The sequence below is a fragment of the Bos grunniens genome, chromosome 25, assembly GCF_055505025.1.
Source record: "Bos grunniens cultivar Pamir isolate PY7600 chromosome 25, Bosgru_T2T1.0, whole genome shotgun sequence".
Lineage (NCBI taxonomy): Eukaryota > Metazoa > Chordata > Mammalia > Artiodactyla > Bovidae > Bos > Bos grunniens.
Genome location: NC_141189.1, coordinates 20,598,127 through 20,623,880, shown reverse-complemented (window position 1 = coordinate 20,623,880; position 25,754 = coordinate 20,598,127). Strand labels below are relative to the sequence as shown.

The following is a 25,754-nucleotide window of genomic DNA, read 5'->3' as shown; positions in this document are numbered from 1 at the left end:
GGACGCTAGAGGCACAAGTGAGAGATTTCATCTTTTGCTGCTTGTGGTCCTTCCCCACCCCAATCCCCCAGGCAACGTAACATGAGTCACTCACCCACTGCCTTAAGGGAGAAAGTTGTTACTGTAAAAGCAGCGAACAATAGAAGCAGATTCTCAGTTGCTAAGATCAAAAGCCAAAGAAAAAGTCAGTCTCCAGACTGGGAAAAGCCACCCCAGCTTTCATCTATTTACAGCATCCAGGCAGGAGAATTGGACCACCTGGATTCAAATCCTAGCTCTGTCCCTTACAGCTTCCTATCAATGCTTCCTATCTGTGTTTCTCAGTTTCTTCTTCCATAAAATGGAGCTGATAACAGTACCATCACCGACTCAATGGACCTGAGTTTGAGCAAGCTCTGGGAGATGGTGCAGGACAGGGAAGCCTGGCCTCCTTGCAGTCCATGGGGTCACAAAGAGTTGGACACAACTGAGCGACTGAACAACAAGAGTACTGAGCAACTTAGCTCACAAGTCTGCTGTGGGAGTTAATTTACACCAGGACTTAGAGAATAATGACTGATACCTAGGAAATACAGCCAAAATGTTTACTATGCCCCGTGAGTGAGTTCTGTTCAGCAGCAGGGCTGACAAGCCATATAATGAGTCAAGTAAGGACAGCAGTAGCTGCCATGTGGCTGATCAATTATCCTAAGGAATGACATCTATGTGATGTGAACCCCTGTCATTGTTTTGGGTCCATCTGGTCTACCCAGAGATGGCCCAGGAGCCAGGATCCTCCCAATCAGCTGAGGCCCCTAGGTCTTAAGACAAGCAGGTGTGGCTGGGTTGTAATGTGTCCATTTGTATTTAGGATCCAAGACTGTGCACAACATGTGACATGTCCAAGTGTGGCTGGCTGCTTAGGAGCATTAGCAGGCGGCTTGGACTGAAGTGGGCTTCCCTGGTGGCTCAGATGGTAAAGAATCCACCTGCAAAGCAGGAGACCCAGATTTGATCCCTGGGTCAGGAAGATTCCCTAGAGAAGGAAATGGCGCCCCACTCCAGTATACTTGCCTGGAGAATCCCATGGACAGAGGAGCCTGGCAGGCTACAGCCCAGGGGGTCACACAACTGAGCAACTAATATTTTTCACACTTTTGGACCAAAAGCATGACTGTTCCTTGCCTATCCATTCAGAGAAGAGCCCAGACTGGACCCAGCCTGCCCATGGCTCTCTCTTTAGTTCTTTTTTTTTTTTAATTTCTTATTGAAGTACAGTTGGTTGATAATGTTTAAGGTGTACAGAAGAGTGACTCAGTTACACAGATTCGTAGATATAGATATGTGTTCTTTTCCATTATAAGTTATTATGAGATATTGAACATAGTTCCCTGTGCTATACAGTAGGTCCTTGTTGGTTATCTATTTTTTTTTAACTTTCTATTTTATATTGGAATGTAGCCGATTGACAATGTTGTGACAGTTTCCTGTGCACAGCAGAGTGACTCAGCCATTCATATATATGTATCCACTCTCTCCCAGACTCCCCTCCCATCCAGGCTGCCACATAACATTGAGAGATGCTCTGAGTTCTTGACATTTGGAGGCACCTGTTGAGACTGTCCAGCCCTAGAGCTGCTCTCCCCTTAACTGAAGAGACCACTGTTGAATTCTGCTTCTAAGCGGCCAAAAGTCAGATAAACATATGGGGGTGGCAGATCCAACAGGGGATGGGGCCAAGGAGACCCGGACTCACAATCACCAGCTTGTCTCATCTTGAACTTGAAGCTCTCAAGAGTAGGCCGCTTATGCCCCTTGGTAATCTCAGAAGTTGGTAGGAGAGAAGCACACATGTTTGAGAATGAGCGAATGAATGGCCTAACAGTCATTAGGAAATGATTGAGGTCATGTGCTTTCACTGGGAATATAGAAAATGGTGGTGGTGGGGGGTGGTGATGCCACTTCAAGGGACATCCAGTGGAGAGTCAGACACCCATCAAATATTTCTTGAGCACCTACTAGGTGGCAGGCATTGCTCCAAGCATTAGAAAGGATATACGGAGCAATGGAGTCTTCCCTCCAGGAGCTCACATGCCAGTGGACACAGAAGAGCAGTCAGAGAGGCTGGAGGATGACCTGTGGGAGGAAAGCTGGACCACTTGACAGAGGGGGAAACTGAGGCCCAGTGAGGTTCTACTTGCCCAGGCCACAGAGCTGGCAACTGACAGGACAGGATTTGAACCTATGTCTGTGTGATCTCAGAAAAGCCACAGTGAAAAAGGTGCGAGCAATCAAGGGCCCCATCTAGTTCAACACGCCCGAAAGATTTGGCCCAAAGATGGAAAGGATCCATGCCTGGGAAGTGCTCAGAGCCTTTAGTGGTTCTTAGTTCCAGGCCTGAAATAAATTAACTGGCTCCTCATGGCATTCAGGGGCTTCCCAGGACGCTAGTGATAAAGAACCCGCTTGCCAGTGCAGGTAGACATAAGAGACAGCAGGTTCCATCCCTAGGGTGGGAAGATCCCCTGGAGGAGGAAATGGCAACCCACTCCAGTATTCATGCCTGGAGAATCCCATAGACAGAGGAGCCTGGCGGGCTACAGTCCATAGGGTTGGACCCGACTGAAGCGACTTAGCACGCATACATAATTGACTCAGAATTTTTTTTTCTTTTGGCTGTACATTGCGGCCTGTGGGATCTTATGAAAATTTCCCCCAGCAGGGATGGACCCCGCACCCCATGCAGTGGAAGCTTGGAGTCTTAACCACTCCATCACCAGGGAAGTCTTTTTTTTTAAGACTCAAGAAATTATTATGATTTCCGGCTTTCTCCCTCTTTTGCCTCCTTTTGACGCTGATTATTTCTCGAAAGTCACTTCACATATTTGCCCTGTTTGGGTGTCTCCATGCTCTTAGCCTGGACCTGAGCGCTGTTTGGGAAGGACAGAGGCACACTTGGGAAACGCAAATACACGGACACGGGCTAAGTCCGCGTTTGCGTCTGCACACGGTTAAGGTGCTTTGAACTTTGGGGTTAGCCTGACCTCTAGTGGTCAGACAGAGAACTAAGCCGAAAGCTCCTGCCGCTGCTGCTACTGCTAAGTCGCTTCAGTCGTGTCCAACTCTGTGGGACCCTATAGACAGCAGCCCACCAGGCTCTGCCATCCCTGGGATTCTCCAGGCAAGAACACTGGAGTGGGTTGCCATTTTCTTCTCCATTGCATGAAAGCTCCTAGGAGAGGTTCAGACGGTAAAGAGTCTACTTGCAACGCAGGAGACCAGGGTTCAATCCCTGGGTCGGGAAGATCCTGTAGAGAACGAAATGGCAACCCACTCCTGTGTTCTTACTGGAGAATTCCCAAGGACAGAGGAGCCTGGTAGGCTATAGTCCTTGGGGTCAAAGAGTCGACACAACTGAGCGACTAACACAGACAAGGCGCTTTTGGAGGCAGCTTTTACTGAGAGCTTACTAAACGCTGAGTTGTACTAATCCACAGAAGTTACTCCCCGTGGTGACGTCCGCAGAGTTCATAAGTGGAAGTGGCTGCTGCTGCTGCTGCTAAGTCGCTTCAGTCGTGTCCAACTCTGAGCGACCCCATAGACGGTAGCCCCTCAGGCTTCCTGGTCCCTGGGATTCTCCAGGCAAGAACACTGGAGTCGGTTGCCATTTCCTTCCCCAAGGCATGAAAGTGAAAAGTGAAAGTGAAGTCGCTCAGTCGTGGAGAGGAGTTTAACCGAATCCCATCCGACTTGAGAACCCTCTTGTTTATCAAGGAGGCACAGCACCTGACTGGAGAGGGCCATCATCTTGTATTCAGAGAGATAGTCCTGCTTGTAAAGCCCTTCCAGAACATCGCCGGAACAGCACGAACATCCTGTGAGAGAAGCTGCAGTTCTTCAGGGCCTGCCCTAGAGTTACGTGCATAGCTGTCCACCCATATGGAGCGTTATGCAAGACCTTTGCGATAAACCAAAGCAAAAGGCACAGGATCCCTGCTTTCCGAACGTAAAGGCCACCATGTAGGTACCAGGATGGAGGTCCCCCGCTCACCAGCTGAATGTTCTTTTCTTGGGGACCTAGACAGTGCCGTGAAAAGCCATCTCGTTTCAGGGCACCCAGGCTAGAAATTCAGCAGAGCCAGGGATGCCTCCATTTTATTTCCTTTTTCTCCATCCGTGAAGCTCCGAGTGGGACCTGGCCTGCAGTCGGCCAGAGCTCAGGCTGCCCTCCAGGGATGGGGGGGACTCAGGTGTCATGAACGCCATCACCACTAGGATCAGCTGCTGCTGGTTAAGTGTAGACCCTCGTGGTAGGTGCTAAGCAAGCGTGACTTGCCTCCTCTCAGTTCATTCTCCCAGCATCCCAGTGAGGCAGGTACTACGGTATCATCATTTTACCAAAGAGGAAACTGAGGCTTAGAGAGGCTAAAACACTGGTCCAAGAGACGGTAGAGCCACGATCAGAGCTCAGTTCTGATCCCAAATCCCACACTTTGGGGAGGAGGGGGACTAGGGGGAGAGGGAGCTGGAGGAGAAATGGACTGGGAGCTCTGTACAGCATGCAGGATCTTATTTCCCCCGACCAGGAGTTGAAGCTATGACCCCTACAGTGCAAGACCAGGGTCTGAATCACTGGACTGTCAGGGAAGTCCTAAGAAGTTATTCCCATTTTTTAATTGAAGTATAGTCGATTTACAATATTATAAATATTGTAAATTATAAATATTGTAAATATCAATTTACAACATCTTTTTATTTAATATTCTTTTCCATTACGGGTTATCACAGGATATTGAATATAGTCCCCGATATATATATAGGGAATATAGAATATAGTATTCTATAGTTAAGACCTTTCTGTCTATCCATTCTAAATGTAATCGTTTGCATCTACCAACCCTAAACTCTCAGTCCGTCCCTCTCCCTCTGCCCCTCCCCTTTGACAACCTCCAGTCTGCTTTCTATGTCTCTGAGTCTGTGTCTGTTTTGTAGACAGGTTCACTTACGGATATTTTAGATTCCATGTCCCTTTCTTTAGAAAAAAAAGCCAAAAATTATTTTAGCCGAACCAAGTGGCATGCAGGATCTTAGTTCCTGGACCAGGGGTGGAACCCACACCTCCTGCCGTGAAAGGGCAGAGTCCTAACCATTGGACCACCAAGGAATTCCCCCCCAAATCTTTTTTAAGCCCTGAACTCTATTGCTGCATCCCTGACTTCTGAGCATTACAGATTGATCTATAAAGCTCTGTGCATCCCAAGACCTTCTCATCACTGGTCTGAGGGTTGGGTTCCTGGGACAAGGATTTGAGTATCAATTGTTTGTTTGGGAAGTGGTCCCAGGAGGCACCGGGAGAGGATTGGGGAAGCATCTGCTAGGGCTGGCATCACCACATTCCACACACTGGGGGACTTAAACAACAGAGGAGGTTCTGGAGGCTGGAAGTCCAAGATCCAGGCACCAGCCAGGACTTCCCTGGTGGTCCAGTGGCTAAAACTCTCCACTCCCAACGCAGGGGGCCTGGGTTCAATCCCTGGTCAGGGAACTAGATCCCACATGCTGCAACTAAGACCTGGGGCAGTCAGATAAAATAAATAAATAATAAAGATAAAATTACTTTTTTAAAAAGGTGCCAGCAGGCTTGGACTCCTCTGAGGGCTTCCCCCCTGGCTTGCAGATGGCCACTTTCTTGTTTCATCTCCACATGTTGTCCCCCTGTGTGCTCCCCTCAAGTCTCTCTGTGGCCTAAAGCCAGTCAGGTTGCGTTAGGGCCCACCCTAATGGCCTCATTTTTTTTTTTTTTTGGCCGCGTTTGCTGCTGTGGGTCTTCGCTGTGGTGCATGGGCCTCTCTAGTGGGGGTGCATGTGGACTCCGGAGCACATGGGCTCCATAGTTGCAGCACAGGGGGCTTAGTTGCCCCAAGGCAGGTGGGATTTTAGTTCGCCAACCAGGGATCAGACTCACATCTCCTGCAAGGTGGATTCTTAATCATTGGGCCACCAGAGAAGTCCCGTTCTCATTTTGTTTTATTGACAAATAGTTGTTTACCATGTTCTTTCAGTTTCAGGTGGACAGCAAAGAGGTTCAGTTTTAAGTATATCTTCTTGGAAAAACCATAGCCTTGACTAGACGGACCTTTGTTGGCAAAGTAATGTCTCTGCTGTTCAATACGCTATCTAGGTTGGTCATAACTTTCCTTCCAAGGAGTAAGCGTCTTTTAATTTCATGGCTGCAATTGCCATCTGAAGTGATTTTGGAGCCCAAAAAAATAAAGTCTGCCACTGTTTCCACTGTTTCCCCATCTATTTCCCATGAAGTGATGGGACCAGATGCCATGATCTTAGTTTTCTGAATGTTGAGCTTTAAGCCAACTTTTTCACTCTCCTCTTTCACCTTCATCAAGAGGCTTTTTAGTTCCTCTTCACTTTCTGCCATAAGGGTGGTGTCATCTGCATATCTGAGGTTATTGATATTTCTCCCAGCAATCTTGATTCCCGCTTGTGCTTCTTCCAGCCCAGCGTTTCTTGGTCATATATGGATGTAAGAGTTGGACTGTGAAGAAAGCTGAGCACCAAAGAATTGATGCTTTTGAACTGTGGTGTTGGAGAAGACTCTTGAGAGCCCCTTGGACTGCAAGGAGATCCAACAAGTCCATTCTGAAGGAGATCAGTCCTGGGTGTTCTTTGGAAGGAATGATGCTAAAGCTGAAACTCCAATACTTTGGCCACCTCATGCGAAGGGTTGACTCATTGGAAAAGACTCTGATGCTGGGAGGGATTGGGGGCAGGAGGAAAAGGGGATGACAGAGAATGAGATGGCTGGATGGCATCACCGACTCGATGGACATGAGTTTGGGTGAACTCCGGGAGTTGGTGATGGACAGGGAGGCCTGGCGTGCTGCAATTCATGGGGTCGCAAAGAGTCAGACATGACTGAGCGACTGAACTGAACTGAACTGATGTATTTTTTTTTCTGATTCTTTTTCATTTTAGGTTATTATAAGGTATTGAAGGTATATAGTCCTATGTGCTATACAGTAGGTTATTGTTGTTTATCTATTTTATGTATAGTGGTGTGTATCTGTTAATCCCAAATCCCTGATTTATCCCTCCTCCCATTCCCTGCTTTGGTAACCGTAAGTTTGTCTTCGATGTCTATGAGTCTATTTGCTTCGTAAATAAATTCACTTGTATCATTTTTTTAGATTCCACATATAAGAGATATCATGATATATGTCTTGGTCTGACTTGCTTCACTTAATATGATAATCTCTAGGTCCATCTGTGCATGTGTGCTAAGTCACTTTAGTTGTGTCTGACTCTATGCAACTCTATGGACTAGAGCCCACTGGGCTCCTCTGTCCATGGGATTCTCTGGGAAAGAACACTGGGGTTGGTTGCCATGCCCTCCTCCAGGGGCTCTTCCTGACCCAGGGATCAAACCTGCGTCTCTTATGTCTCCTGCATTGGCAGGTAGGTTCTTCACCACTAGGCCACCTGGGAAACCCCAGGTCCTTCCATGTTACTGAAAATGGCCTAATTTCATTCTTTTTGTGGCTGAGTAATATTCCTTTATAAATGTATACCATATCTTCTTCATTCATCTGTCAATGAATATCTAGGTGGCTTCCATGTCTCATGTAACTGAACATGCCAGCACTGCTGAATCTGGTGTTCAAAAAATAGAATTGGGAACTTATCTTTCTGAAATCTTGACTCCATTTTCTGTGCTGGTTTCATTTGAAGGAAGGTTCTCTCTATGTCGCAAGCAGCTCCAGAGCTACATTCTACCAGCCCTTTATCTGTTAGGATGCTTTTGGTTACTAGTAACAGAAAAGCTGGCTTGACAATAAAGATAGTACCCAGGGTCCAGAGAGGGCTGGTCATTCACTGTCTCACATTTTGTTTTTAAGTTACTCAGTCATGTCCAATGCTTTGCGACCCCATGGACTGCAGCATGACAGGCTTCCCTGTCCTTCACCATCTCCTGGAGCTTGCTCAAACTCCTGTCCATTGAGTCAGGGAAGCCATCCAACCATCTTGTCCTCTGTTTTCCCCTTCTCTTCCTGCCTTCAATCTTTCCCAGCATCAGGGTCTTTTCTAATGAATTGGCCTCTGTATCAGGTGGCCAAAGTATTGGAGCTTTAGCTTCAGCATCAGTCCTTCTAAAGAAATTCAAGGTTGATTTCCTTTAGGATTGACTTGCTTGATCTCCTTGCAGTCCAAGGGACACTCAATAGTCTTCTCCAACACCGCAGTTCAAAAGCATCAATTCTTCGGTGCTCAGCCTTCTTTATGGTCCAACTCTCACATCCATACATGACTACTGGAAAAACCATAGCTTTGACTCTACAAACCTTGGTCAAAGTAATGTCTCTGCTTTTTAATACGTAGTTATTCAGAAAATACCACCAAATGCGCCGACGATGACTCCAAATATGCAAAAAGCATAAAATATGAGTTTGGACTGGATCTATTCCCACCCTTTCCTCCAATCTATTCCCTACATAGAATCTCAAGTGACCCTTTACAGTGCAAATATAGCTATATGACTCCCCCAGTCAACACCCTTCAGTGGCTGCCTCTTGCTCTTTGGAAATCTTCGCTGCAAAGATGAACACAGCCTCTGCACTGGGTATATCTGTTGACCTGGCAGGTGAGTTCTTTTCAACCCCCATCAGAAAGGAGGACCTTGGGGCTTCTCTGGTGGAAGAGTGGATAAGAGTCCACCTACCAATGCAGGGGACACAGGTTCGATCCCTGGGTCGGGAAGACTCCATATGCCATGGGGCAATTAAGCCCGTGCACCGCAACAACTGAAGCCCAAGCGCCTAGAGCCAGTACTCCACAAGAGAAGGCACCACAATGGAAAGCCAGAGCAAGAGTAGCCCCCACTTGCTGCAACTAGGAAAAAAACGCCCATGCACAGCAATGAAGACCCAGTGCAGCCAAAAATAAATAAATAATAAAAAAAGAAAGAAGGATCGAGAGGCGTTCCACTCATTTGTTCACATTTGTGGTCTTGTCCAGAGTGACACCAACTCCCCTGCTCTTTGTTATAATGTCGTCCCAAGGGATCTCGATCTTCTGGATAGCCACTGGTCCACCATACATATCTCTCCGGTCCATTATACTGATGACACCATGCCCATCAGAGCTGATGAACAGGAAGTGGAAGATGTCTGGACATTCTGGTGTACCACGGGAGAGGAGACAAACTCAACAGAGACTCTGGAGTCTGCCACACTGGTGATGTTTTCCTTCCAGCCTGGTGGTCTAGGGCATAGCAAGTCATCCCCTCTGAGACAAAGGGAAGGATACTGCACCTCTCATTTCATATTACCAAGAAGATACAGCAGAAGATGTGCGCTCAAGGTTTTAGAGACAAATTATACGTACTTGGGGATGATGCTTCTTACTACCTCAGGGAGCTACTGGTTTTGAATTAGACCCAGAACAAAACAGGGCTGTGTAGTAGGGTTTGCACCTTACAGAGGGTCCTGAAACTGGAGCTGTATAGATTCCATGGAAGAGAGGTATCCATGGTGGAAAATGATACTGGGTAAAATCTCTGCAAGCCCCGATAGGAGAACTGCAACACAGACTCCTTGAGTTCTGGACAAAGGCCATGCCATCTGCTTCAGGGAACTCCTGAGAGTTTGAAAAACCAGCCCCTGGCATGCTACTGGGCTTTAGTAGAGACTGACTACCTAACCATGGGATAACCATCATGAGCTGACTATTGTTAGACCCACGAAATTATAAGATTGAGCGAGTGCCTTAGAAACCCATAGTACAGTAGAAAGGGCACATTTGGGACCAGTCCAGAGCAGGTCCAGAGGTCTTGATTAAATAATACAAACATGTGACCCAGATCTCCCTGTTACCTACCTCTATTGCTCTGACCTTCATCCTTGGCTCATAAGAGTTTCCTATAGGCCTGCTGAAGGAGAAAATACAAGCCAAAATCCTAGATGGGTTGGCTCAATATATTAAAATACTTAATATACTTAAATAAATAAATAATATTTATTTCATCAGTATACTTAAAATATACACTGCTCCTGGCTTCACTGGTGGCTCAGCGGTAAAGAATCCACCTGCCAATGCAGAAGACATGGTTCGATCCCCAATCCAGAAAAATTCCACTAGCCCATGCAGCACAACTATTGAACCTGTGCTCTAGAGTCTGGGAACCACAGCTACGGAAGCCCATGCACCCTAGAGCCTGTGCTCCACAAGAGAAGCCACCACAATGAGAAGCCCGTGCATGGCAACTGCAGAGCAGCCCCCACTTGCCTCAGCAAGAGAAAAGCCCACACAGCAATGAAGATTCAGCACAAGGGAAAATAAATACATAAGTAAATAAAAGAAAATGCAGTGCTCCTACATGACTTCTCCACTCAGGGGCAGCTTTGGAAAACTGGACAGAGCTTTGAGCAGTATATCTGTCATCAATTTTGTGAGAAGAGAGAAGTGGCCTGAGTTAAGGATATATGCTATCTTCTCGGCAGTGGCGAGTGGCTTCAGTGATTGGTCGGGAGCCTTGAAGAAGCAAGATTAGAGGATCAGAGATGTTAGAGCAGAAGTATGTGGGTGGATCTGATCTGTGGGAGAAGCACAAGTATGTGGATCCTCGTGCCTTTTCTTAATAACCATTAGAGGGCAAAAGAGAGCAGCTAAAAGCTGAGTGCACAGGGTGACTTGTCCAGTGGAGGCTGGCCAGCCTCTTCAATCAGCTGTAACCGTGCCATAGCTGTGAGCCCTTAAATGGAATAACCACCTGGCAGAGTTGGAGACTCAGCAAGGACCCAACAATGTGGACTCCCTCCCACCAAGGCTGGTCCAGCCACTGCTGCTGCTGGACACTTAGCCTGTCAGCATCATCCGTCGACACTGAATCCTATCTATGATGGCATCCCTGGAAGAACCCAACCAGCCCACAGGTGGCAAGGAGATTGCATTGGACCATTTCTCCCCTGGATGAGGCAGTGGTTTGTCCCTATTGGGATTCATCTGGATTTCAAGTATGGGTTTGTTTACCTTTCCCGTCCACAGTACTTTGGCCAGCACCACTATTTCAAGATTCACAAAGTGTCTGGGTTTCCATCATGGGAGCCTGGGTGACAAAGTCTTAGACCACGGGATTCCCTTTATGGTGAAGGACTTGGGCATAATATGCCACATCACTCAGAAGCTGCCTGTCTGATAGAACGCTCCAATGGCCTCTTAAAAGCACGGCTAAGACACCAGCTCAAGGATGACACCTTGGAGGGTTAGGATGCTGTCTCTCAAGATACAATATATACTTTGAACCAGTGGCCATTATATGATGGTGTGTCCCTAAAAGTGGTAATGCATGCATATGAGAATCATATTCCTCTCCACCATCACTCCCAGCAATGCACTTAGGGAGTCTATACTGCCTCTCCCTGCAACCTGAAGCTCTGCTGAACTGAAGTCTCTGTTCCTAAGGGAAGGTTTAGGGATCATTCCACTAACCTAAGGCTAATTTGCTACCTGGTCACTTTAAACTCCTTATGCAAGCCAAAAAAAAAAAAAAAAAGCAATTACTATATTGTGTTGTGTGTTCAGCCTCTCAGTTGTGTCCAATGCTTTGCATGTCAGATGATATAGACCCCATGGACTGTAGCCCACCAGGCTCCTCTGTCCATGGAATTTTCCAGGCAAGAATACTATAGTGGGTTGCCATTTGCTATTCCAGGGGATCTTCCCAACCCAGGGGTCAAACCCCAGTCACCTGCATCTCCTGCATTGATAGGTAGATTTTTTACCACTGCGCTACCTGGGAAGCCCAGTTACTATATTAGCAGGGCTAATTGACTCATTATTACAAGGACATAGGATTGCTGCTATCATATATAATGAGAAATATATAATGCTGCTATCATATATCATATATATCAGAGAAGAGGATTCTTAAACTCAGAGGATTTCTTGGGGTGCCCCCTGGGTGCTCCCATGGCCTATTTTAACTGTGAAGAGGCAATTAGAGCAACCCCAGCCTCCTTCCAGCATGGAAACCTAGGACCCAGAGCCTTCAGGGATGAAGATCTAGGCTAAACCACCACACAAGCAAAACTGGTGGCCAAAATAAGCCCAGGAAAAGATGTTCAGCATTATCAGTCATTAGGGAAATGCAAATACAAACCACAGTGAAATATCACTTCCCACCCACTGGGATGTCCACACTCAAAAAGAAGAACAAGCGAGGATGTGAAAAAATTGGGGATGTAAAATAGTACAGTTGCTTTGGAAACAGTGTGGTGATTTCTCAAAATGTTAAGCTTTGAGTTACCATATGACCAAGTAATTCCATGCCGAGGTATCTACCCAAGAGAAATAAAAACATATGTCCACACAAATACTTGTACACAGATGTTCATAGCAGCACTGTCCATCACAGTCAATAAGCAGAAGCAGCCCAAATGTCCACTGAATGGATAAACAAAACATCATATTCATACAGTAGAATATTATTCAGTCATAGGAGTGAAGTACTGATACATAATACAGCGTGGACAAACGTTGAAAATACTGTGCTCTGTGGAGGCCAGCATAGAGGTTCCTTAAAAAATTAAAAATAGAGTAGTATGGAAACATACATTACCATATATGAGAAAGATAGCCAATGAAGATTTGCCGTATGAATCAGGGAACTCAAACTGGGGCTCTGTAGCAACCTAGGAGGGTGGAATGGGGAGGAACGTGGGAGGGAGGTTCAAAAGGGAGAGGATATATGTATACCTACAGTTTATTTATGCTGATGCATGGCAGAAACCAACACAATATTGTAAGACAATTATCCTTCAGTTAAACATAAATTTAAGTGTTAAAAAACATTGAGAAAAAACTAAAAATAGGGTTATAATCCAGCGATCTGACTCCTGGACATATATCCAGAAAAGATGAAAATTCTAATTTGGAAAGATACACGTACCCCAGTGTTCATAGCAGCACTATGTATAATATCCAAGACCCGGAAGAAACCTACATGTCCATCAATAGATGAATGAATAAAGAAGATATGATTATATATATATGGTGTATGGGTATACACACATACATATCATATACAAAATGACTTCATTTTGTATATGAGACATAAAAAAAGAATGACATAATGCCATTTGCAGCAACATGAATGGACCCAAAGATTATCATAGGAAGTGAAGTAAGTCAAATATGTTATCACTTATATGTGTAATCACTTATTTACAAAGCAGAGATAGGCTCACAGACATAGAAAACAAACTTAGGAGGAATTCCTTGGTGATCTTGTAGTTGGGACCCCCCACACACCCTTTCACAGCCAAGGGCGTGGGTTCAATCCATGGTTAGGGAACTATGATCCCAAAAGCTGTGCAGTGCAGTCGAATTAAAAAAAAGTTCCCCAGTGGGGTTTGTGCCCCAGTTACCCACAGCAGTAACCTGTTCCATGAAACACTTTTAACTGGCTTCCTTCCTTTCCCTGTCTCATGACCCTAATTCCCTACTGAGGCTTCTTGGGATCAACTGCCAAATAAACTATGTGCATTTACATCCTTGTCTCAGGATCTGCTTCTAGAGGAACTCAATTCCAGGCAGGGTTTCCCCAGTGGCCATCAGTACATGCAAATTCAAATTTACATTTTATCCTTTCAGCAAACTAAACTGATGCAGAGGTGGGGGGCAGGGCGATAGATTGTTTCTTCTGAATTACTTTTTGGCCCTGGGAGGAGGCAAGTGAAAATCTCTGAGGACGCTAGGCATTTTCAAGTAAGAGGAACAACTCTTTGAGATTCTCAGAATTCCATTGGTCCCAGCACATTTCCAACAGTTGCCAATGTTCCCTAGACTATTTCGTCATATAAGAAGCTATCATTGTGGGGCTTCCCGGGTGGCTCAGTGGTAAAGAATCAGCCTGCCAATGCAGGAGACATGGGTTTGATCCCTGATCTGGGAAGATCCCGCATGCCACGGAGCAATTAAGCCTGTGCCCCACAACTACTGAGCCTGTGCTCTAGAGCCCGGGAGCCAAAACTACTGAGCCCATGTTCTCAACTACTGAAGCCTGCACACCCAGAGCCTGTGCTCTGCAACAAGAGAAGCCACCACTATGAGAAGCCCAGGGCACTGCCCTAGAGAGTAGACCCCTCTTGCCACAACTAGGGAAAAGCCTGTGCAGCAACGAAAACCCAGCACAACCAAAAAATTAATCAACGTTTTCAAAAAGAAGCTACCATTATGCATCAGCTGTACTTCAATTTAAAAAATAATTAAATTTTTAAAAAGGAAGCTACCCCTGTCTTGAAAGAATCTTGTCCCATAGGAGTGGACTCATGCCCTGTGAAATTTCCCCACGCTTTTCTTTTAGGAGAACCTTTTAAGATGTCTCTGGCGGGCTGACAAGTGTTTCTAGATGTATGCTGTGTACCTTCACTAGGACAATATACATGATCTGAAGCGGGTATTTTGGGACTTTCCTGAGGCCCAGTGGTTAGGACTCCATGCTTCCACTGCCAGGGGACCAGGTGTGATCCCTGGTGGGAGAAATAAGGTCCCTGCAAGTGCTGGGGCCAAAAAGGGGATTATTTTAAGTAAAGGAGCAAGTAAGCCTTTATATGTCACCCCAGAAGCTTAGATTGTTTTTGTGTGGTTCCATGAAGTTCATCTGAATGTGACTCTCAAGGGACCTGAAAACAGACTTAGACAGACGCTGCTTTGAGGCCATAAGTGGCTCAGTGGTAAAGAATCTGCCTGCCAATGCAAGAAATGCAGGTTTGATGCCTGGGTGAGGAAGATTCCCTGGAGGAGGAAATAGCAATCCACTCCAGTACTCTTGCCTGGGAAATCCTGCAGACAGAGAAGACTGGTGGGCTATAGTCCATGAGGTTGCAAAAGAGTCAGACACAACTTTGCGACTAAACAAATGGGGTCCTGGCAGACAGAGATGCCTGATAGTTTTCTTTCTTTTTTTCCTTTTTTAAGTGGATGGGTAGAAGGGAGGTGCATGAACAGTGTCTCTGGAGGGAGAGGAGGCACTTAATAAACCAACTCTAATTTACTGGGTAGGGTTTGGGGCAGTGTGACTAAGGGGTTAATTAGCTTCAGGTCTGGGCCGGGGCAGGCCTACCTGGGAATGACCTGAGATCTCTGAGTTCACACAGCAAAATAGAATACCTGCTATAGAAAATAGTTTGTTGGTTCCCCATGAAAGTTAAACATAGGGGCTTCCCTGGTGGCTCAGTGGTAAAGAATCTGCCTGCCAATGCAGGAGACATGGGTTCCATCCTTGACCCAGGAAGATCCCGCGTGTGGTGGAGCAACTAAGCCCATACACCACAACTACTGAGTCTGTGCTCCAGAGCACAGAAGGCACAGCTACTGAAGCCCGGGCACCCCGGAGCCAGTGCTCCAGACGAGAGAAGCCACCGCAATGAGAAGCCTGCACACCGCAACTTGAGGCTAGCCCCAGTTCACCAGAGCTAGAGAAAACCGTACGTTCACCAGTAAAGGAACGGATAAACAAAACTATACAACAGTATATCTTTCAGCCATATAAAAGGTGGACACTTAGTCAGCAAAAAGTACCAATACATGCTGCTGCTGCTGCTGCTGCTAAGTCGCTTCAGTCGTGTCCGACTCTGTGCGACCCCATAGACGGCAGCCCACCAGGCTCCCCTGTCCCTGGGATTCTCCAGGCAAGAACACTGGAGTGGGTTGCCATTTCCTTCTCCAATGCATGAAAGTGAAAAAATAAAGTGAAGTTGCTCAGTTGTGTCCGACTCCTAGTGACCCCATGGACTGCAGCTCACCAGGCCCCTCCGTCCATGCGATTTTCCAGGCAAGAGTACTGGAGTGGGTTGCCATTGCCTTCTCCCCAACACATGCTACAACATGATAAACCTTGAAAATATGGATGAATCTTCAAAACGTGATGCTAGGTGAAAGATACCAGACAGCAAAGACTACATAGAGCATCATTTCATCTATATGAAATGTCCAAATTAAACAAATCCATGAAGACAAATTATGGTTCAGGACAGGACTGAAGGAGGTGAGTTGGTGTTAGCAGGCATGAGTGGGGAATGACTGCTAATGGGTACCAGGTTTCTTGTGGGGTAATTAAAATGTTCTAAAATTAGTGATGATGGCTGCATGACTCTCTGAATATACCTAAAGCCACTGAACTGTATATGTTTAAAAGGTAAATCTTATGGTATGTGAATTATATCTCAAGAATTCTGTTGTTTTTTTTTATTCAATTTTAATTTAAAAAAAATTATACATGTGTTCCCCATCCTGAACCCTCCTTCCTCCTCCCTCCCCATACCATCCCTCTGGGTCGTCCCAGTGCACCAGCCCCAAGCATCCAGCATCGTGCATTGAACCTGGACTGGCATCTCATTTCATACATGACATTTCACATGTTTCAATGCCATTCTCCCAAATCTTCCCACCCTCTCCCTCTCCCACAGAGTCCATAAGCCTGTTCTATACATCAGTGTCTCTTTTGCTGTCTCGTATAAAGATTGTTGTTGCTCAGTAGCTAAGTCATGCCCAATATTTTGCGACTCCATATGGTGACAAATAAGCACTTGAAAAGATGCTTCTCATTATTAACTATTGGGACGTATACATGAGATACTCCCACATATCTGTTAGAAAGACTTTTAAAAAAAAAAAAGGAAAAAGACTGAAAATATCAAGAACTGACAAGGTCGTGGACCCGTGGGGAGTCTCATACATTGCTGGTGGGAATGCAAGATGGAGCAACTTTGGAAAACAGTTTGGCAGGGTTTTTTTGTAAAGTTACATGTACGATGGCTCAATAACTTATTCTTAGGTATTTACCAAAGATAGATGAACACATGTTCATACAGAAACCTAAACCTGAATTTTATAGCACTGTCATGCATAATCGCCCAAACAAGAAACAACTTAAGGACTTCTCTGCAGTCCAGCAGGTAAGACTCCGAGATTCCATTGCAGAGAGCATGGATTCAATCCCTGGTAAGAGAATTAATATCCCATAAGCCGATCCCTGGGTCAGGAAGATCTCCTGGAGGAGGAAATGGCAACCCACTCCAGTATTCTTGCAAGCACAATCCCACGAACTGGGGAGCTTGGCAGGTACAGTCCATGGGGCTGCACAGAGTCTGATGCAGCTAAACATGCTCACATGTTCACTAGTAAATAATAAGCTGCATACAGCCAAAATAAAAAGCAACCCAAATATTTCAGCTGATGAGTAACCAACCACGATGTACCCATACAATGCAAGATGAGTCAGTGACAGAAAGGAATGAACCATGGCTTCAACAACATGGATGAATGTCAAATTAAATAGGTTAAGTGAAAAAAGACAGCCTCAAAAGGCAACATATATATGGTATGGGGACTTCCCCTGGCAGTCCAGTGGATAGGACTCTGTGCCTCCAAAGCAGGAGGCATGAGTTCCATCCCTGATCAGGGAACTAAGATCTCACATGCTGGTATAGTGGAGCCAAAAAAAAGGCAAAATACAGTATGAAGCCATTTATAGGATGAATGGTAAAATAGCAGGAAGAGAAGACAGGTCAATGGTTGTCTGGGACTGGCAGTAGAGCGAGGGGCTGACTACACAGAGGAACCCATGGGAATTTTGGAGGCGATGGTGCTTGGCGATGTGACTGTATTCTGCCAAAAATCAGAAACCTGTAAGCTAAGATGAATGAATTGTTCTGTGTGAAAATTATACCTCAATGAATCTGACTTCAAAAGAAAAAATATGAAAGCAAAGTGGGAAATTACTCTTTCTGCTCATATGGCTGGACCAACCATCTAACTCCATCTTTCCTTCCCAGAAAGCAATCACTGTTATCAGCCTGTGTATCCTTTCAGCTTCTCAGAAATATTCTAGATATACACAAGTGCATATGTACATATGCATGTATGCACACACAATATGAAGTGAAGTGAAGTGAAGCCGCTCAGTTGTGTCCAACTCTTTGCGACCTCATGGACTGTAGCCTACCAGGCTCTTCCGTCCATGGGATTTTTCCAGGCAAGAATACTGGAGTGGGTTGCTATTTCCTTCTCCAGGAGATCTTCCCGACCCAGGGATTGAACCCGGGTCTCCCGCATTGTAGGCAGGTGCTTTACCATCTGAGCCACCAGGGAAATCCCATCCACAATATGCATACATATAATTTTAGAAGTCTATTATACACTGGGTTTTACTGTGCTTTGCACTTTAAAAATCTTGAACATCCTCCCATATCAATTCATAGCAGGTTGTCGCATTCCTTTTTTCTTTTTTTGAAGCAGGCAGACACCGTGGCTGAACTCAAGCTGCAGACCACCTCCCCTGGAAGGTAAGCAGCTGCTGAAGTGTAGCAATTCACTTTGTTTAACCACCACAGCTGGAGTTGACCTGTTTACAAGTGATCTGCTAGAGATTTCAGCAGGGGTCATGTATAGAATGTGAGGTTCCTCTTCTCTGGATCTCCCTTTCCAGGATTTCCCCCTCAATTTCCAGAGGCAGTGTTCATGAAAGGGAAGCCCATGGCTCAATCGGGAAAGAATCTGCTGGCAATGAAGGAGACCCAAGTTTGATCCTGGGCCCCGAATATCCCCTGGAGGAGAAAACAGCAACATACTCCAGTATTCTTACCTGGAAAATCTCATTGACAGAGGAGCCTGGTGGGCTACTGTCCATAGGGTTGCAAAGAGCCAGACATGAATGAAACGACTTAGCACGTGTTCATGAACACTCAGCCCTCTGACTCTTCAGGTCAGTAAACCCAGGAATTCTGGCAGAATTGTAGCCACCCCACCTCCAGCGCCTCCACTTAGCAAAGATTTGCGCTGCCTTTGAAAACAGGACATTCACCCGGTCCTGTCCTTTTCTTCTACGTAATAGCCACCACTAGAACCCGCCTATCTTTAAACATTCCGCAGTGCCCTCATGCATGCTAAGTCCCTTCAGTTATGTCCAGCTCTTTTCGACTCTCTGGACTGTAGCCCACCAGGCTCCTCTGTCCATGGGAATCTCCAGGCAAGAATACTGAAGTGGGTTGCCATGCCCTCCTCCAGGGGATCTTGCCAACCCAGGGATTGAACCTTCGTCTCTTAAGTTTCCTGCATTGCCAGGTGGGTTCTTTACCACTAGTGCCACCTGGGAAGCCCTCGGGTCATTAATTAATTCATTTGTTTTTAATATTTTGTCCAGCATTTTATCACTGTTAACTGCATGTGACTGATCTGGGGGTGTATAAGTCCTTGACTGGAAGAGGGACTTTGCCTCACTCTTTTTAACTGCCACATTTTACCTTCAGGACCACTCTGCAAGAAGGGTAATGTTCTTGCCTCCTGTCTGCAGAGCAAAGTGTCGTATGGGCCCATTGGACCCCAGAGCATTGGAGCATTTTGAGATTGAGTGTGATTTTTTCCCCAAAAAGATTTTATTTTATTTTTTAGCCATTTAAAAAAATTGAAGTGTAGTTAATTTACAATATGTTAGTTTGGCGTGTACAGCAAAGTGATTCAGTCATATATATATATATAATTATGTATGTACATACATACATATTATTTCCTTTTCCAGATTCTTTTCCATCATATGTCATAGCAAGATATTGAATGTAGTTCCCTGTGCTATAGGTCCTTATTGTTTATCTAAGGGGATCTTCCTCCTTCCTGATCCAGGGATCTAACCCACGTGTCTTACGTCTCCTGAGTTGGCAGGTAGGTTCTGTACCACTAGCACCACCTGGGAAGCCCATAGGTAGTAGTGTGTGTCTGTTAACACCAAGTTCCAATTCATCACTTTTCCTGTTTCCATAGATCGTTTTCTATGTCTGTGTGTTTATTTCTGTTTTGTACATAAGTTCATTTATATCATATTTTAGATCCACGTATAAGTGATATCATATGATATCTGTCTTTCTCTGTCTGACTTACTTCACTCAGTATGTTAATCTCTAGGTTCATTCATGTGCTGGAAGTGGCATTATTTCATTCTTTTATGACTAACATTCCATTGTCTATAGATTATACATCTTCTTTATTCATTTATCTGTTGATGGACACTTAGGTTGTTTCTTGGCTATTGTAAATAGTGCTGCTATGAACACCAGGACACATGTATCCTTTCAAATTAGAGGTGTTTTTGTGTATGTGAGTCTCTTCTGCATATGTGCCCAGGAGTCGGATTGCTGGATCATATGGTAATTCTGAATTTTTCAAGGAAACTCTGTGCAGTTCTCTACCGTGATTGCACCAATTTACATTCTCACCAACAGTACGGGAGGGTTCCTGTTTCCCCACACCTTCTCCAGCATTTGTTACTTGTAGACTTTCCTGTATGATTTTATTTGTTTGTTTCTGGCCGTACTGGGTCTTTGTTGCTGCGAGGGCTTTTATCTCTGGTTGCAATTAGTGGGGGCTACGCTCTAGTTTCAGTGTGCAGGCTTCTCATTGCAGTGGCCTCTCTTGTTGCAGATCCCAGGCTCTAGGGCACACGGTCTTCAGTAGTTGCGCACATGGGCTCGGCAGTTGTGACTCCCGGGGTCTAGAGTTCAGGCTCAATTGTTGTGGCTTAGTTGCTCCAAGGCATGTGGGATCTTCCCAGACCAGGGATCGAATCTGTGTCTCCTGCATTGGCAGGCAGATTCTTTAAAACCGAGCCACTAGGGAAGCCTGAGTTTATAGACTTCTTGATGATGACCATTCTGACTGCTGTAAGGTAATATCTCATTGTAGTTTTGATTTGCATTTCTCTAATAATTAGAGACGTTGAGCATTTTTCATGTGCCTATTGGCCATCTGTATGTCTTCTTTGGAGAAATGTCTATTTAGACCTTCTGACCATTTTTTTTCTTGCCATTTAAAAAAATTATTGGCATATAATTGCTTTACAATGTTGGATTAGTTTCCGCTCTACAATGAAGTGAGTCAGCCATATGTAAACATATATTCCCTCCCTCTTGGACCTCTTTCTCACCCCACCCCCCATTTTTTGATTGGGTTGTTGGGGGTTTTTTTGTTGTTGATGTTATTAAGCTGTATGAGATGTTTGTATAATTTAGAAATTAATCCCTTTGTATGAGCATCATTTGCAAATATTTTCTCCCAGTTGTAGTTTGTCTTTTCATTTTCCTTGTGGTTTCCTTTGCTGCACGAAAGCTTTTAAGTTTAATTAGGTCCCATTTATGTACTTCTGTTTTTATTTCTATTACTCTAAAACGTGGCTTAAAAAGGATATTGCTGCTATTTATGTCAAACAGTGTTCTGCCTATGTTTTCCTCTAGAAGTTTTATTGTATCTGGTATAACATTTAGATCTTCAACCCATTTTGAGTTGATTTTTGTATATGGTGTTAGAGAATGTTCTAAACTGTTTCTTTTACATGCAGCTGTCCAGTTTTCCAAGCACCATTTATTGAAGAGACTGTCTTTTCTCCATTGTATTGTGTTGACTCCTTTATCATAGATTAATTGGTCATAAGTGCATGGGTTTATTCCTGAGCTTTCTGTTCTGTTCCATTGATCTATGTGTCTGATTTTGTGCCCATAACATACTGTTTTGAATACTATAGCTTTGTAGTATAGTCTGAAGTCAAGGAGTCAGCAGAGGAGTCTGAAGTCAATTCCTCCCACTCCATTCTCCTTTCTCAAGACTGCTTTGGCTATTGCTTTGGGCTCTTTTGTGTTTCTATACAATTTTTAAAATGTGTTGTTTCAGATTATTGAAGAGATATATGCACTGTCATGGCTACTGCAGCATTATCCACAATAGCCAAGATATGGAGACAACCTCAATGTCCATGATTAAAGAAGATGTGGCACACACACACACACACATACACACACACTAGAATACTATTTATCTAGGAGAATAAAGGAAACCCAGCCACATGTGACAACTTGGATGGACCTTGAGGATATTAAGTGAGATAAGTCAGGCAGAGAAAGACAAACACTGTATAACAAGACACAGATGCAGAGAACAAACAGAGGACACCGAGCGGGAAAGAGAAGCGTGGGGTGAATGGAGAGATCGGGACTGACGTGTATACACTATGGGTATGTGTGTGTGCTTGGTCACTCAGTCGGGCTGACTCTTTGCAACTCCATGGACTATAGCCCATCAGACTGCTCTGTTCATGGGATTCTACAAACAAGAGTATGGAAGTGGGTTACCATTTCCTTCTCCAGGACACTATGGATACTATGTGTAAAATAGATAACTGCTGCTGCTGCTGCTGCTGCTAAGTCGCTTCAGTCGTGTCCGACTCTGTGCGACCCCATAGACGGCAGCCCACCAGGCTCCCCTGTCCCTGGGATTCTCCAGGCAAGAACACTGGAGTGGGTTGCCATTTCCTTCTCCAATGCATGAAAGTGAAAAGTGAAAGTGAAGTCGCTCAGTCGTGCCCGACTCCTCCCAGCGACCCCATGGACTGCAGCCCACCAGGCTCCTCCGTCCATGGGATTTTCCAGGCAAGAGTACTGGAGTGGGGTGCCATTGCCTTCTTCAAAAATAGATAACTAGTGAGAATTTACTCTATAGCAGAGGGAACTCTACTCCATGCTCTGTGGTGACTTATATGGGAAGAAAATTTTTAAAAAGAGGGGATATAGTGTATGTAAAGCTAATTCATTTGGCTGTACAATAGAAATTAACACATTGTAAAGCTATTATACTCCAATAAAAAATTTTTTTAATAAAAATGTTCTAGTTCTGTGAAAGATGTCATAGGTAATTTGATAGCGATTGTGAGTGTGGGTGTTGTATTTTTGGTTTGGGGGATTTTTTGAGGGGGATCTTTTTATTTTGGCAAATGAAATACTTTCAGTGTGACCTTGGAAAGGTCACTTAACTTCAGTTCTCATTTATAAATCTGAATAATGATGATGTTTTCCTTACAGGATGAACCTGACGGTCAATGCAATAATGCAATGATGTTTACATGGCACTTAGTCTATGCAGGTATTGCTCTTGGGTGCTTTAGTTTTTCCAGTAACCTGTGAGTGAGGTACTATTATTATCAGCTGCATTGGACAGTGACAAAAACCAGGGCACAGCAAGTTTACCTGGCTTGTCCAGTGCCCCTCACGTAGTACATGGCAGAGCTGGGATTTCCACCAAGACTATGCGCTGCCTGCATCTGTGCACTCAACCACGTGCAACCAGGAATGTGGAGGCTCTTTATCCTAGCTGTTCATCAGAAACACCTGCACATCCTGCCAAGTCCTGCTGAATCAGAGCCTTCAGGCTCTGCTTTGGAAGCCAGCTCTGTGCCTAGTCACAGAATCAGGGCTCAAATATGGGCATCCCTTTCTCCTCCCAGTCTCCCTCTGCCAGCCTCACTGGGGAGGATGTCTACCCCCAGCTCCTTCCTCTACCAAATCACATACCTAAACGATTAGGGTTACCTTTGACTCATTCCTGCCAGATCTGTGTTACCAGCTTGCACAACAGGTGGAACAGGCTCCAGGAGCTACCGGAAGAAACGGCTCTCCTTTGCATCATCCTTCCCCACCTATCCTCAGTGTAACCCTGGTCGCGTGACCACTGGGAATGATGCTATGAGCCATGGTGTATGTGCCACCCAAACTCTGCCTTTAAACAGCCACACCTGACAGCTCCATGCTATCCCAGGCCCCTCCAAGTTCCTGGAAACTCCCAGATGCTTCTGAGGATAATTATAGTTCAGCTGTGGTATCAGTCATACTCAAATTGCTCTGAATGTTAACACGAGAGGGTCCTGCCTGAGTTCTCATATTTCTCTAGAACATTCCTCTCTAAATCAAACTTTGTTTAAATGGCTTTTATGGTCCTATGTGATTGGGCCCCTGCATATGCTTGTGGCCTAAGCTCGGACACTCCCCATCATTATCCGTGCCTCAGCCATCCCAGCCTTTTGACTGTCCCTTGATTACACCTTAGGACTCTTGCACAAGGCATTCATCCTGCCGGGAATCTTCTTAGAACCTCACACTCAAATGTCACCTCCTCACAGAGGCCTCTCCTGACCATCCAGTGTTAAGTCACCCTCAGCCACCACTCCCATCACTCTCCATCTCCCTAACCTGGTTTAATTTTCTTCACAGCACTTATCACATTCTACAGTTGTCTTCTCTCTACTTGTCTAGTTGCTTATTGTGATATTTCTCGACTAGAACAGAAACTCTAGGATAGCAAAAGCCTCGGCCGTCATGTTCACAGCCTTATCCCACAGGCCTAGAAAAATGCTAGGAACAAGCTGTCACTCAATAAGCATCCATGAGATGAATGATGCCTTTGTCATCAGCAGCAAATTGAAAGCCGGGTAGACACCAAGACAGGCACAGGGGGTAGACACAGCAAGGAACTCCCAACAGAGAGACTCAGTGCACCCACTGGGTTTAAACCTGGCTCTATCACTCCTAACTGTGACCTGGGCCTCACCTCTGAGGGATGCGACCTTGGGCTTTCTTCTCTGGGCCCTGGTTTTCCTCCTGCATGAAATAGGAAAAAGAATCAGACCTACCAGATCAGCAATCCTGGGTGCAGAGTCAGGGGGAGGGGCACACACAAAGCCTGAGAGATGGCCTGTGCACCTAAAGGCACCCCATTTGTACTTCCTTAACAGGTAGATTCAAGGCCACAGCCCTGCTTTAATCTACCAAGCTTGTTACTGCTAGAGAAGCCAGACAGAACCACTTATCAGGAGTCATTTTGTTGTTGTTGTTGTTGAGTTGCTCAGTCATGTCCAACTCTTTGCGACTCTCCATGAACGGCAGCATGCCAGACTTCCCTGTGCTTCACCATCTCCCAAGAGTCATTTTGGGACTCTACAAATAATTATCCAGCACATTCCAGGTGCCTGCCGGGAGACATAGCTGAAGCAGATGCAGTCTGTGCCCTCTGAAAACTTAATCCAGGAGCAGAGATAAGATAAAACAGGGCTGAAGATAACAGAAAAGAAGTGTGAGACGAAAGAAGGTGGGAGACAGTCTGTTGGCCGTGGATCAGCTTTGCTCCTGGTACCCAAAGACGGGGAGCCTCTCCTCGTGGGCCCCTCCGTAGGATACCCCTGCTGTCACATAGAGTCATGGTTAGGAGACCCCCCTGCCCAGCCAGGCACACCCTGTTTTAAATGATGGATCCTATATGACATCAAGCACAGCTTAACCTCTCTGAACCTCATTGCCTCGTTTATAACATGGGGATAATATTAGGATTTATTCGCAGGGTTCTTGGGAAAATTTAAGGAGGGTTGCATTGAAAATACTTGGCACAGGGCATGGTGAATAGGAAATGGGTGGCAAATGCCAGCCAGAGCTGTTGTGTTGTTGTTATGTTTACCTGAACTGGAAGCGCTTCAAAGAAATATCTCTAGCATTTGCCACATGTATTTATGTGGTGCTTCTATGCCAAACACTGTCAGGGAATTATATTAACAACCTTATGAGGAAGATACTAGTTTTTGTCTTTTTTTCACACATAACATAAAATGTAAAAATCATTTTTAAATGTACTTAGTAGTGTGAAGTGTATTTACTTTGTTGCGCAACAGATCTCTAGAGCTTTTTCGTCTAATGAAACTGAAACTCTTCCCATTTCCCCCTCTGCCAATCCCTACTTTCTGTTTCTGTGTGTTTATAGTCTCTCAGTCGTCTCCAACCCTTTTCGACCCCAGGAACTGTAGCCTGCCAGGCTCCTCTCTCCATGGATTTTCCAGGCAAGAATACTGGAGTAGGTTGCCATTTCTTACTGCAGGGGATCTCCCCGACCCAGGGATCAAG

The 25,754-nt window shown here is 45.3% G+C and overlaps 1 long non-coding RNA gene across 10 annotated transcripts in view; it reads left to right on the top strand.

Moving 5' to 3' along the window:
- LOC147345239 (uncharacterized) overlaps positions 1 to 25,754 on the top strand; it is a 49,640-nt gene that overhangs the window by 19,630 nt on the left and 4,256 nt on the right. For 2 of the 10 annotated variants that reach the window (XR_015154627.1, XR_015154620.1), the window contains exon 2: positions 18,292 to 18,338. This is a non-coding gene — a long non-coding RNA (uncharacterized LOC147345239). Of the gene's footprint in view, positions 1 to 6,493; positions 7,210 to 18,288; positions 18,339 to 19,626; positions 19,711 to 21,708; positions 22,783 to 22,892; positions 22,954 to 25,754 lie in introns of those variants that run through there. The other 8 variants (XR_015154623.1, XR_015154619.1, XR_015154628.1 and 5 more) reach the window with 7 other exon arrangements.